Raw genomic sequence first — 9451 nt, forward strand, 5'->3', positions numbered from 1 at the left:
TGCAAAGAAAGCAAAAAAGTCAATAATTTATTAGAAATAAATTCTTTTAAAACAGAAAAATAAATTACAACAATTAAAAAAAAATAAGAAACAAAAACCCCAAACAAACCAAAAAAACCACACCAAAGCTCAATATCTCTAGTACAAATATCCAGCATGAGAAAATGTCTCACATCACAAATGTATGCAACAGTAAATATTTAAAGTTTCCCACAGTGCTGACCTGTGTCTGTATCAGAACAGATACATTCTTGCACAGGGTGAAAGTATCTTTAAGGCAGCTCTGAATGAGTTCAGTAAAAAACTGGTACACTTCAGTCACAGAAAAGTAGTCCTTCAAGCCTGGCACCGAATCACTGCTGTAAGCCGGTTACTATTTCACTCCCTGCTGCCGGTCTGCAAGGTACATGTTCGCTGTTGGTCACCTCATCCATACTTCAAGTAAGTATAACCAACAACATAAAATACCCTTTCCTCTGTGACCTTTCTACACTTTCACTAAGTTTAAGTTTGATTTGCTTTTTCTTCCTCTCACTACGAAGTTGTTTTCTCAATGCTCTTTCTACTGGTCTGGACTTCTGCAATCAAGACAAAAGGCATCTATTTAGAAGTATTACATTTAAAGTACACAAATTTGAGGGGGGGCTTTTAAATGTTTTTTGAACTTCAAAGCTGGTCATTTACAATTTTTAATACATTTATTAGGCAATTTGGATCATATTGTTGTTTTCATACTTTGCTTTACCATATCATGCATTTTTGTCAAAAATTGTATTAGCAGATTGTATATTTATGTGGCTTTTCAAAAAATATATATCATCTACCTATCCATATATGTGTATATATACATATATATACACACATACATATATATGTGTATATATACATATATAAACACATACATATATATGTGCATATGTGTGTATATAGATTAGGTATAGATATAGATAGATATAGATAGATATATAGATAAATACAGATAGATATAGATAGATACATTTGACTCCTGACTCACAGTCTCCTGGAATTCTCTAATGCCATACAGGAATTGTATGACATTTTCAAATATTGAATCTTTAATTCTCATATTTTGGGGGTTGCCTGTGTTAGGGCATGCAGCTATGCAGTGAAATGGAACAATGCAGAAAAATGAGCACTAAGTGTTAACTGAGTCTGCTCCAAAATTAGTAGTCGTTTGATTGCATCAGCATCATTATGTGCACTCAACATTTATGAATGGCCTGACAAACATAACATCACCCCAGCATTAAGATGCTGCTTTCAGATCTGAGCTTTCATGACCATGTTAGAGTGCCCTTGAGTGCTCTTCTATAAAGTATTGGTTGGAACCAGAGATTTCTGTATCCTATTAAAATGCGCAGTGCAAGAAAGCCTTCAAAGGATAGGGTTGTATTCTTCTTCCTTTGCTGGCAAAGAAACAGAGGAAGAGAGAAAAAAAAAGTTTAAAATGCCTTAGGAATCACTCTTTTTTAGTCTTAAACTTCTACCACATTTGTTTGTCTAATAATGTTTGATGACAGTGAAATCAACAATAGAACTGTGATCATGTGCAAATTTGACTCAGAGCAAAGCTTAGAAGAAATACTTCAAATTCCAACATTTCTTAAACCTCTGTTCTCCTAAATCATAACCTGAAGAGATTAACAAGTCTGAAGTCAATTAAGGAAAAACTGTTCTAGTAAAATTATCTTGTCAGTAACTTAGGATACATTCTGTAATCTACTAACCTTGGCATAACTATGTAAGTAAACTATGAGTTAACTCTATGAGTTCTGCAAATCAGGTTTATTTTCCACCATTTAGTTTTTCTGTAACAACACACAAAACACATCATAATACATTTGAAAAGTCTTGAAGTGCAGTCTTGAAGCAGATTTTCACATATCATGCCAAATACAGCCCAAACCACAAAAGATCCTGACTGCTTGCACTTCTTCACTTTCTTTCTTTGGGTCTCTTACTTCAAAAGAAGCTGAGAATATGCATCACCTTATAGGCCAATGAAACAAATAACCCTCAAGGTATGAATAGACTTTGGCCTGATGTTTTTCTTTCTTAGTGCTAAGTATTTTCAACCCTTTCTGACACTTGTCTTTTTTTTTTCTCTAGTGTAATATAAAAATAAGAAAAGCAAGAAGTGTTAGCTGTCTGAGAAAGGAACTCCATCACCTGGCAAAGGAAAGAAAAGTAAGAAAAAAGGCAGAGGGAATCTGCCTTCTCATTTTCAGGATTAAAGAAGCAGTATCAGGAGCATTATAGAAGGTACAATTGAGAAGAAAAAACTGCTTTACTACTTTTTAACTGATTGATTTTATTTGGAAGATCATAAAAATGATATGGAAGAAGTGTGAAGATTTCAAAAATAATTGGACAAAGGTGTATAATTCTTGCCACTAGCTGTGAGGTTCAGCCTTGTCCACGATCTTTTCACAGGAAAACTGATATGTGCATGGGTATTTTATTTTCACTGGTGTGTAAAAATAGAACTTCATTATATGAAGTCACTTATTATCTTCCATAGCACTGTAATATTATGGAAAGAAGACAGCTTGGAAAAAATACTACTCATCGAGCAGTGGAAAGCAGTCACAGAACACAAAGTTGGGTATGCAGCCTGAGCAATTAGTAACAGTTTGCATGTCTGTCTCTATCGAGAGAACAGTCACCCAGTCGCCAGATCCTACAGAATAAATCATCTGGTTTACTGTTTGCTCCTAAATCCCTCCTTGGGGAATGAAGGGATAGAGGGAGAACCCCCGCAGCTCTTCCCCAGTATGTTGTTTAGTACAATACAACTTATTTTCAGCTGCCATCCTCCTCAGGCAGCAGGAATGAGCTTCATTTTGTTTACCTGGGAAACACAGGGTAAAAAAATCCATGAGATGTACACCAGCTCTTTAGAGGAGCACAACTAGTTATAGGCAGAGTTAATATGTATCCCTAGCTTTAAAAATGCTTAAACATTAGATAGATACTGCTAAATAAGAAGCATATTTGCACAGATAAAACCAATTAACATATAATAAATGACTTAGTTCATCTACATCTAAGTTGGTTCTATACACCAGTTTACCTCACACAGAAAAAAACACCAACCAAGCAACATGTCCATTAAGATAGAGTCTGGCATTTCTTCATGATTTTTTTATGTTTCTAGAATTTTTTTCTGTGTATTCAAGTTAATGGAAGTACATTTTCAAGAAATGCATTTCTTTTTCATATGGATTGGGACAATCCTCAAGAGCAAATACAGGATGGGCAGAGAGCAGGCCTGATGAGAATGATTTGCAGGGGCATTGGTTGAAGAGAAGTTGAACCTGAGCCATCAATGTGCACTTGCAGCCCAAAAACTTAACCACATTAGGGATTGCATTGAAAGAGCCATGGCCAGCAGATCACATGAGGCTTGAGATGGCCAAAGCCCAACTAGAATTTAATCTGGCTACTGTCATAAAAAACCAACAAAACCCGTTTATTCAATGAGACTGAGAGTGCTGGCAAAAGGGCTCAACAAGACACTTTCAATCATTTACTAGCAAGCCTGGCTAACTGGAGATGTCCCAGTTGACTACAGGTTAGCTAATATGGTGAACATAGTGATGCTAAGTTAACAGTTGTACTTGATGATTTTAAAGTTCTTCTTCAACAATAAATATTCTCTGATTCTATGATTGTGTATATGGTACTCAAGATAATCTGCTTCATGACCTTCCCTGGCACCAAGGTCAGGCTGGCAGGTCTGCAGTTCCCTGGGTTCTCCTTACAGCCTTTCTTGTAGGTGGTTATCACATTTGCTAACTTCCAGTCAATTGAGTCCGTCATGCCTCCTTGCTATCCAGAACACTCTCCTGAGGCTCCTTTTGCAACAGAAGGAATATTTCTAAGTACTTTTAATTGTGGCTTTTACTATATCCATAGGGAAAAAAAAAGAATCAAGAAAAGCTCTACTGTGAATGTGCATTTTACATGATCAGCCTCCTTTAATAAAATTTGCAATGTTTTCTTCCCAATCATTAGTTAATCTTTTGCAGCTACACATAGCCTCCATACTGTATTTTGTCAAACAAACATAAAATGATTTCAAAATAAGGTTAATTAAAATATCTGAAAACCTGTGTTATGTATTCTTGTGTAAAAAGACATGACATTTAACAAATAACATTTGGACCTGGGTATTAAATTAATGGCATACTCAGGTGTTCTGTCACACTTTTCTGTACACAGCTCTCAAAGGGCATGAATAGTATTTTCTTCATTTGCAGGCGGAAGAACTGGCAGGTGTCTACCAGGTAATCCTGAAGATTCAGTACTTATATTTCTGAGGTTGCCCACATTAGTCTACAGTGACATATGGTAGTGGGATGATTCTGTTTATCTCACAGAACACTACCAGAAAGGTGCTGAGCATAGGTCACTTATGGGTAAAGGATGTAACTACAACCATGAATTCCATTAGGAAAACTCTCATGTATAAACTTAAGCCCAAAATTAAATGTATGTGGACCCACACATTGATATCTGCGTTTTATTTTATTCAGAAGACCAGCAAAATGTCAATGTACTTCTGAGATGCCAGAACAGGTCTTGGAACAGATTTTAATGGTGTATTGATTCTCTGTCTGGGAGGAAATTCAAAATGTACAGTTCTCAGATCTAGATAAAAACCTTTGCAATAAGTGTTTGTCACCATTAAAAAAATCAGTTTATTACCCAGTTCCTTGTTGGTTATTTCAAATTTTACTCTTTCATTATTTTCTGACAAATAATAAAAAAACCCCCCTTTATTCTGGAAAGTAGGAGGCAGCTTCAACATTATCAAATCAAAAGACATAAGTGTTGTTATGGGTTCTCAAACCAAGACAAGTGTACAGATGCATTCCATATGTATTTATACCTGCCTTTAAGTTTCATTTTTTGGAATTCATTAATAAAATTCATATTTTTAATGTTCCTTCATGTTTTTCTGCTGCATCACTTTGATTTTATAAACCCTTTCGCATTCATAATTTCTAAATCAGCCACTATATAAAGAGTTGCATTAAAGATATGTTAAATAATTGTAATCAAACTCAGTGCCATGGTATCTTTAGGATTAAATTCCATTCATTTAAGACCTCTTCAATGGAAAATGTTTCCTTAGAAAAAAATTTCTTCCTTTCTAAATAATTAGTAGTGGTCATAAAAATAAGTGATTTTTCCAAGTCCAGTCAAGCATGAGGAAAATTTTCCTCCTAAAACTGAATAACTAGTTGTCACAAAACTTAATATAATTTTCTATCGTACACATTTAAGGACAGTATTTGGTACTTGTTGAGCATAAGCATGTCATGTAAGTTCTGCCACTGTAGTATACATCTCACCTGCAATATCCCAGTTGTTTCAGTGGTGTCTCTGTCTCAGTCAAAGCTTTATAGTTGTGACAAATTATATGGTGGTTTAGCAAAGGGGATAAAACATCCACAAGGAATTAGTCTGTCATGAGAACTGGATCAGAAATAGCTCACCTTTTCTTCACTGTGCTTTTCTTTTTAACTGGTGTTAAAATTCATTGCACTCTCTGTAGCATTACCACTACAAATCAGAGAAGATTTTGCCTGAGAGAAAAGTCAGAAGAGGGTGGTTTTCTGCAATGATCATTTTTAAAGCAGGAAGTGACAAAAATCTGTTCCAAATCTCATGTTTTAAAGCAGTAACAATAATTGAGATGGGGGATGTAATGACAATTGACATCGGGAAGGATAAGAAACTCAACATTTTTGCCTCAATTTTAAAGCAATTTTTCTTCACACATATCTTAAGGCCCCAGATCTCAAGGTAGGGATTTGGGAAATAAAGTCAAATCCATCACAGGACTCAAGGCCACCCAAGGACTCTGAACATGAACAGGTCTGTGAGACCTGATGAAATCCATCTCAGTGTCCTTCTTCCCACTTCAGGGATGACAAAAAATTAAATCAGGTTATTAACAGCATTGTCCAAATGCCTCTTAAACCCTGACAAATATGCCTGTCCATGGCAGGTGGGTTGGACTAGAAGACCTTAAAAGGTTGTTTCTGAATGAAACTATTCTGTGAGTCTATGATTCAATAACTTTATTAATTTCTAATTTAATAGAGTTAAAGAAATAGACAAGAAACTCTTCCGTAGTGAGTTCTTAGGCTTCTTCTGTCTAGCAAACTTGAATTCAGCCTCTATATTTGGTGTTAAGTATAAGACTTCCTGAAGATACTTAGAGTATACCTCAACAATGTGAATCAGTATCTAAAAGAAGAATGTCAAAAAGATGGGGCCAGGTTCAGCAGAGTCCAGCTTTTCAATAATGAGGAAAAGGAGTATGTATATTAGTGCTTCATGGAAGTGCTTAGTTTGTAATTTAAGCTGGAAATTGTTTCCATTACAGCAAACAAAATTAGAAAAGTGTCACTGACAGTTGAAGCATAAAATCCCATAAATTTGTCATGAGTTTTAATTTCTGTGAGAATTTGCACTAAGCAGAAAAACAATGTATTGTTTAAACAAGCATTTCTTACCCTTCTGAATCAGCATCACATAACTCCACATTATCTTTTACGTAGTCAATCTTGTCTGAAGCCCCTTGAAACTGAATTTGCCTTTATGTTCTTGAAGCTGAAGATACTGTATATTTTGGTGGTTTCCCAGTGGTTTTTGTAGTTAAGGGGGTCCCCAGCTGCAGCATTCCTTGTTACAACTACTTAGAATTTGATTTTAAAAAGCAAACAAACAAACAAAGCAAAACAAAAAACTAACATGAAATAATAGAGGCCCTTTCCTTATGTGAAAACAAAGGAAAAATCATTACTCTTGTTTTACTCATCAATACACTGCTACAGAATATTTAATATAATGTGAGAATTGTGGAGATTGATTTGCAATTTCCTTCACAGTGGCTCCTATGGGGCTGTGTTTTGAATTTGTGTTGAAAACAGTGTTGATAATACAGGGGTGGTTTTCTTATTGCTGAGCAGGTCTTGCATAACATCAAGGCCTTTTCTGCTCCTTGTACCATCCTGCCAGCAAGGAGGCTGGGGCTGCAGAAGTTGGGAGAAGACACAGCCTGGGCAGCTGACCCCAACTGACCACACAGATAGCCCACACCAGATGGTGTCACACTCAACATATAAAGCTAGGGGAAGAAGAAGGAAGAGGAGAGGGGGATGAGCACAGTGCCAGGGAAGTGAGACAGGACATTCACAGTGATGGTCTTTGTCTTCTCAAGTAACCGTTACATGGGCTGGAGCCCTGCAGTCCTGAAGATGGCTGAGCACCTGCCTGCCCATGTGAAGTGGTGAATGACTGGTTTTACTTTGCTTGCATGCACAGCTTTTGCTCTACCTATTAAACTGTCTTCATCCCAACCCACTTTCTCTCACTTTTACTGTTTCAATTCTCTCCCCATTCTAGCCAGGGGAGGGATTGAGTGAATGGCTATGTGGTGCTTAGTTTTCAGCTGGGCTTTAACCATGACACCACACTTTTCCATTTCTACCAAATTATAGAATGCTACCTGTCAAACTATAGCAGACTTCTAAATTCTATTTATATTTGTTTCTTATTGCCACACTCTTTGTAATAGTTTATAAATAATTATTTTAATTTATAAAATGTATGACAATTTCTACTTGGTCCGTTCTTAAAAGTTTTTATTGTCCTAAGGTCAGAGGATTTAAAAAATGGTGGCATATACAGAATATTTGGCAAGAAAAGGTGAAGATAAACTAAATAACAGAAAATTCAGCAGTAAAGAGAACCAAAGTATTTCATAATGTGATGTTTTATTTTTCAGAAATTAGATACATTGTTTGTGTCTTCGATAATGCTTGAAATTTAGTATGGAGTCCAGTCTAGCATATTGTTTGTACCAGCAGCTGGTGAGGATGCTCGCCTCCAGAATACCTTTTTTTAGTTACTATAAAAGAATTAGAAATTTCTTTCTGCTGATACTCAGTTTATTACGTATGCCGCTTGCCCAAACTGCAATCCTTGAAAACCTGTTACTAAATTAGTATTGATCACCACAGCAACACAACATTGAGTTAGTAGATTTTCCCACAGACTTCTAGAAAACTTGGATCAAACCTTTAAGAAACTATCTTAATAATTACTAGAAGCAGCTTTCATGATTACTTATCAAGCCATGTTACATTGGTCAGAATTTTACTTCCTTAAAAAGAAAAAAAAATTAAATGGCTTTCTTCTGTTTTTTTGAAGCAAACAGACATCAAGAAGTTTGTAATTTGCCACTGGTTTTCACTGAATTAATGTGCATAGTAATTAAGTATAAATGTAAAATAAAAGAAAAATAAGAGAAGGTTTATTATGACTAATTGTTTCCTGAAATTACTTCACGCAACATTATAACTTTCTTTCACTGAAAAATGTAAGTACCAAATATTTTCAATTCTTCATCTTTCTATTCTCCATGAAGATATAAACAAGTCACCATTTCTTCTTAAAACAGTTATTTGTAATGTTTCACTTTTGCCACTGCACTTGTTTCTTTCCTTGTTTTTTGTGTCTTGTTTTTTGGTTAGTTGGTTTTGGTTTTTTGGAGTTTTTTTCTGTTACAGCTACAATTCCTCTTAATGAAATTGAGGGAATACAGTAAGTTATTTCAGGGGGCGAAAACTTGCAAAGGACCTTATTGATTAAGAAAATAAATTTAAAAAAAAAGTAGTATGTTGACAATATTTTCAAATTTTAAATATTATGCAACTTATTAACTGTAATAAAACTACCCTTGACAGGGAGCAAGAGAGGTTTTCATATTTCTTCCCATGAGATTGCTTAGCATACCTTGTACATTTTAATAAAGAAAATGTTAATTACACTGATGAAAATACATGACATTGGATCATTTTTTATGATGTAATAAAATCCATAAGTAAAAGCAAAGCCCAATGACACGGATGCATTGATTTCTAGAAAGTCTTACAAAATGGATTTGGAACAAAAATCTAATAAGGGATTAGATAGTTGGGGTGTGTGTGTGTGGGGGGGGGGGGGGGGGTTGTTATTGTTGGGGTTTATGTGTTTGTTCTTTTTTTTTCCAGAAAAAAACTCGGTGCCAAAAGTAGAGCTTAGAAAATAATTTATCAACATTTATAGAAATATTTTCTATCTCTCATATAATGATGCCTCATTTCTGTTATTTTCCAACTATTTCTGTCTTAGAAAGTATATCCTTATTAATTAAATAATAATATCTTTTCAGTTTTTCTCCTGTGAATTTTTTTTAATTCCCTGATATACTTCATTCTTTTCTTACAAAAATAATTCCTCAATGTGAAGAATATTCCTGTTCTTCAATGTAAATAATGTCAATATAGCTGAAACAAATATTTTGAAATTCAATGGGCTTGACTAGCTATGTATTAATTCCTGTATTAATTCAATTTTCTGGTCAAATAAA

The 9451-nt window shown here is 34.9% G+C and overlaps 1 long non-coding RNA gene across 1 annotated transcript; it reads left to right on the forward strand.

The window, feature by feature from the left end:
- The first annotated feature begins 292 nt into the window (after window positions 1-292).
- Window positions 293-4972, forward strand: LOC139673657 (uncharacterized). The gene is made up of 2 exons (XR_011698169.1): window positions 293-441; window positions 2131-4972. It is a non-coding gene; the product is annotated as an uncharacterized lncRNA (long non-coding RNA).
- Window positions 4973-9451: the final 4479 nt, after the last annotated feature.

Source organism: Pithys albifrons, chromosome 6, assembly GCF_047495875.1.
Source record: "Pithys albifrons albifrons isolate INPA30051 chromosome 6, PitAlb_v1, whole genome shotgun sequence".
Lineage (NCBI taxonomy): Eukaryota > Metazoa > Chordata > Aves > Passeriformes > Thamnophilidae > Pithys > Pithys albifrons.